Below are 5530 nucleotides of genomic sequence, written 5' to 3' on the forward strand. Positions count from 1 at the left end.
CACTTCATAAAATCTCACCCCTGATTGAACAAATAAAACGATTGTGTCTGCAGACAACTTTAGAAAAATATTTATCTTGTGACGAACAAGTTATATCGTTCAAAGGACGTTCGAGTATGAAGACAATCCCAAAAACAATCTCAAAAAGCGTCATAAATGGGGATACAAGATGTGGGTTCTCTCAGGAATTACCGAATGAAGTAAATTTGGGAGCTGCTAGTAATGTAGTTTGATTGAACAAAGAAATACCGTCCATTAAACAGCCCAAACATTTTTACGATAATTATTTTTCAAGTATACCACTGGAGTCATATTTGTCAAAACGAGGCGTGCATTCTATCGCAACAATCCGTACAAATCGAAATTCTGAATTATAAAGGTTGGCAAAAGAAAGAAATAAAAAAATTACAGAGGGGAAGCATTCAGGAAGACTCCGGTACTTATGAGTATAGAATATACTCATAAGTGTAATGAGTCCGGAATACTGCAATACATACAGTCCAGTGAGGTGACAACAAAATTGTGTCTTTACTGTCAGATTATTATGGAACTCAACCAACAGCCAAAGTGAAAAGATTCTTTCGCACCGAAAGAACTAGGAAAGAAATTGATTGTTCAGACATTGTACAACATTGTTGGGATTAAATCCACTTAAAAGCAAAAAATGGTACTAATGTATTTTCTATCATATGCTGGATGTAGCAGTAGTCAATGCTTGGCTATTAGACAGGCGAATCAAAAAATACATTGGAAAAACTGAATATGACAATTTTGGTTTAAATTAAAATGCAAGGCATTTTCATAATGCTTGGAACAAAAAATAGGGGGGGAGGGGGGGTTTCAATAGACAGTTGAATTGAGAGCTTGGTTCGAATGTTGTGATTTGGTTCGAATGACAAAGTCTTATCAGAAGTATCTTGTCGAGGCTTCTTTCTCTTTGTTTTTAAAAAATCTGCTTCTAAAAATATATTCCGATTGAATGAAAAATTTATGCTTTATAAAACCCATTGGCTGATATCTCAGCAGTCGCAGATTTCTTATAAGCAGGGCAGAATTATAAGCACATTTTGACAAGGATTATTTTTCAACCAATTTTGGATTTCTCTTGAATATTATGTCTTTAATGGAGATATAGAACATAAATCCAAAGGTTCGATATTATGTGCCATATGGGAAGGAATGCATACAATAAAAATATAATTTTTCTGGCTAAGTCTATAACGCCCAGATTCTATGTATGGCTATAATGGCCGTCAATAATGACCAACACAGGATCGTCTTCTGAAGATTTTAGATGATTAATAAAATGTTGCACCCGTTCCGTAAAGATGTGGCTGTCTATCCATCCTGAAGGGTAACAATCAGACAATTTATTCAGCTGGAGCTCCATCTAATAGCTCGGCCTCCATATTTTTGCTAGGGAATACAAACAATGTAGGAACGAATCCTCCTGTAGCATTTATGCAGGTAACTACAGTTACTAGTGCCTCTCTTTCTGCAGCAGTCCTACAAGCTCCTACTTGTTTTTATTTCTTTCATGGTGACGACCCTAGCAATCTTGGATTGTACGGTGGTGTAATAATTTATCTACTCCATAGCTGGTTCCAGGATATCAAAAAACGGTTAATATTTTCTGGAGTAAAACCTATTTTTCTGTCTTTTGCAATCCCTGCGGTTTTCTTAAAACTAACTACTAAAAATAGATTGGGATACCGTCTGAGGTATCCCAATTTCTGAGCTACTTTTTACCAGCATTACCATCTCTTTCTGAAAAGGGATTTGGAAGGTTATATCTGATAGCAAGCTGGTATACTAGTCTCCGAATGTTTGCAAGTACTAGAACATAATATCTTCTGTCCATTTCCAAATAATACTCTACCAAGTCTTCTTCCATTTCTGATGATAAAACTGATTTTCGACCTACTCGTAGCCATTGTTCTTTTAAGCTTTTGACACGTTTGATATCTAGCTAAATGGTTAATTTGAGAACGTTAGAGCCCTTTGACGCCTTTAAGTATCTCATTTTTTTACTTGCCAGCGTCAATAATATCATTTTTCACATCATATATACTGTAATATAAAAATAAAAAATACATAGCCACCTGCCTATTAAGACAAAGGCAAACAAATAACACATACTGTGTTACGACAATAGCGATATTTAAAAAAAACATTTTTCAAACCAATGGAATAAAACATTCCCATATAATTTTTGTCATAGCTGTATTTGTTGAATAAAATGTTTGGTTTGTTTTTTTCTACCGTAATGAATTTTAAATCATTAAATCTAACATTTCGTGGATTTACATAGAAGTCAGAAAAAAGTTTCTCATATAATAAAATAGAAGGCATTGTTGGGAATTCTGGACTGAACAACATTACTGTATTTATATTTTGGATGAAGCGATGTCATATTAAATGAAATGTATTCCCTCTGCTTATTAATATCCCCGAGACTATAATATTTATTAAAAATCTGTAAGCATTTTTCCTTTGAAATTTTAGCATAACATTTGAGGCGGCATTTTTCATTACACGTCAACTGAATGGATTTTTTTGCACGTTCTCGTTCCGTTTTGGTTTTTGTCCCATCTTCATTCTTTTTTATTTAAAGAAAGAAACGTAAGCTGTTCATTTACTCCTTAATATTTTTGCTTGATTTTTTTCCACAATAATATAGAATTTTCCACAATAATAATAAAGAATTTTTCTTCTTCCTTTTACCTATTTGTACTGTTTCACTCTGATTCGTTATTTTCCTTTGGTTGAATGTTCTCATCCACTTGGTTCAATGTATTTGAATTATTTGGCAAAAAGTATAATTAGGGTCCTTTACACTGTCATCTGATCCATAAGGATCACGTTCCTCATCAAATTCTACTGAGGATGACGTCGATGATGAATCAGATGACCACGATGAGGACCATGATGATGAACTGCTTGCTGAGGACGGAAATGAGTTTTCTAAAATATAAATTAAAAATAAGAATTTTAATGTTAAAAATGATTTTTTTTGTTATTTTGCAAAGAAGCAGAATTTTGAAAGGGGCTATGCTAATCTTGGTGGTGCATTTGTGTATCTTCAGATTGAGAGGTTTATTTTTCGAAAAATAAGACATAATTTAGACATGGTAATTAATTACTGGCATATTTTACCTTGCAATTCACCCGATCTGTTCTGATTTTCTTGTGAAACACTTTCTGTGTGCATATTCATCTTGAATATTGTTTATCATGTTTAAAATGCACATGCTGCGATTTTTAGCCATTTTAATCTACAAACAAAATATTCATAGAGGTAGGTAGAAATATCGTAGGTACATAATAGAAGGAGGTAGATACATAATATAGTAAGCGTGTTGTGACAAAAATGAAATTGTAAAAGAATTAGGCTTTCTAGACTATAAGAGAATAAAACTACTTTATTAACAGAATAATAATTATTAAATTATTATATATTATAATTATATTATATAAATTAAATGATAATTATTATTAAAAGAATAACACACACAATATTAGTAAACAAAATGAATCTAAACCATAAGACTGCACAAAACTATTTTATTCCAAAATGTACTTTTATTCCTCAACGAAAATAATGTATTTTTAAGTCAAAGTATTTTTTTATTTTATGTCAAAGTTTCTATTCAAAAGCGTTGCAAGTCGAATTTTTTCTCTTTCATAACCTAATAAAATTATTTCAAGTTTTTCTTTATGCAAGTAAGTTATATTTTGAAATGTAACACTCTTGTAGATATATAATAAATTAAATTCTACTTACCGGAAAAAATCTGGGTTATAAATACAATTGTAACAGTTTTCCTGGGAAAAACACTTAACAGTTAGCACTATTACAAAATGTAACAGTCTTGATCAGCACAGACGTTGTTTTTCATTTCAGAGCTGGTGGTAAACTGAATTGCAGCGATATTCTCGAGAAGCGAAATGCGATTAAAGATAATGCCTTTTTAAGTCGTTTGGGATAGAGATCTCAAAAATGACAAATTTTGAGTTGTCTCTTCCGCACGCACCATATAATCAGAAGTTGATTACACAGTAAGGTAATACGTGTTTATTTTCTCATTAAGAAAAGTTTTGAGTAGTATTATTATTATTTTATCAGTACATTCTTACCACTACAATTTAGAAACAAAATTGTCTTTTTTTGCACTAATGAATAACTATATATTATGTTTCTCTAAATTAATGTAAAATACATTATCAGTAAAACCGTATTTCTGGCTGTTTTCGACACTGCTTCTAATATTGGTAGAACGTTTAGGTCAAATCTTTTATCTCTAATCCAAAAAAGGTGCACATTCGCAATACATGCTATCTAGTTACATATAATTATTGTAAATTAAAAACAAAAATGTTCGCGACCGTGACAGGACTCGAACCTGCAATCTTCGGATCCGAAGTCCGACGCCTTATCCATTAGGCCACACGGTCGTTGATAATTTTGCATCGCAGCTGTTACAAACCGTGCCATGAACGTGTTTTAATGTAAATAGAATATTTTTTTATAATATAACCAAATATAACTTTTGATTATATATTTTTTAAAATAACGAACGAATTTTTAAAAACATTTACGACCAAAGTTTGAAATAAAAATATCAAAAGATTAAAAATGTTTATAATCGCTTTATTTTAGCATAAATTAATACAAATTATAACAAACAATAAAATATTTTTCAATATTGGTTTTCGGCAAATGTGTCTAGTTTAAATTTTTAGTAATTATTTATTAAAAGCCCAATTTTTGTGGACTGTACAAAAAAGTAAATAAAAGCTTAAATTTTAATATTTTCTTAGTACAGTTACACTTATGTGCAACCTATATCAAAAAATAAAGAAATAAAATACAAAATAATTAAAAAAAAATGTTTTGAAAAATTTCACATGAAAAGCCAACAAAAATAAGTAATTATCTTAATCATAACAAGCGTTAGTAAAAAAATCAATGATTATTAAAGTTTGTAAAAATACATGTTTTAAAATTGCCAAAATTTATATTTCAAAACAATATGGAACTTTGACATTGTTGTAACTTTTAAATGATCATTAACTAATTGACTAAGTCAGCAGGCTAGATCGTTTAAACCTGGTCACATTGAAATCTTTAACTGATTTTTTAGATGTGTTCTAAAAAATTTTCTTACAAATTTAAGTTTAGATTTGCATGATTTGTAGTGGTCAAATCTCTGACGACTGGACTATGAACCGTAGCGGATCCAAGGGGGGTCACGGGGGTCATGACCACCCCCAAAACAAAATGAAATGTGAATCAAACAATCATAAAAAAAATAATTTAAAACCCATCAACCTTATAAGCAGGAAGTCAAAAGTTGAAATGATTCAAACTCATTTATTCTACTGGTAAGTGTAGAATTATACGGAAGTCATTTTAAACTGCCTTTTAAAAAAATCAACAATTCTAAATACAGTAATACCTCGACTAAGACATCCACGAGTTCAGAGTTACGCAATTTTCAAATTTTGTCAATTCGTCATTTGAGTGCCA

General features: G+C 30.9%; 1 non-coding gene across 1 annotated transcript; it reads right to left on the reverse strand.

Moving 5' to 3' along the window:
- Positions 1 to 4382: 4382 nt before the first annotated feature.
- Positions 4383 to 4455, reverse strand: TRNAR-UCG (transfer RNA arginine (anticodon UCG)). Its single transcript has one exon. It is a non-coding gene; the product is annotated as a tRNA-Arg (tRNA).
- Positions 4456 to 5530: the final 1075 nt, after the last annotated feature.

The sequence above is a fragment of the Diabrotica undecimpunctata genome, chromosome 5 (genome assembly GCF_040954645.1).
Source record: "Diabrotica undecimpunctata isolate CICGRU chromosome 5, icDiaUnde3, whole genome shotgun sequence".
Classification (NCBI taxonomy): domain Eukaryota; kingdom Metazoa; phylum Arthropoda; class Insecta; order Coleoptera; family Chrysomelidae; genus Diabrotica; species Diabrotica undecimpunctata.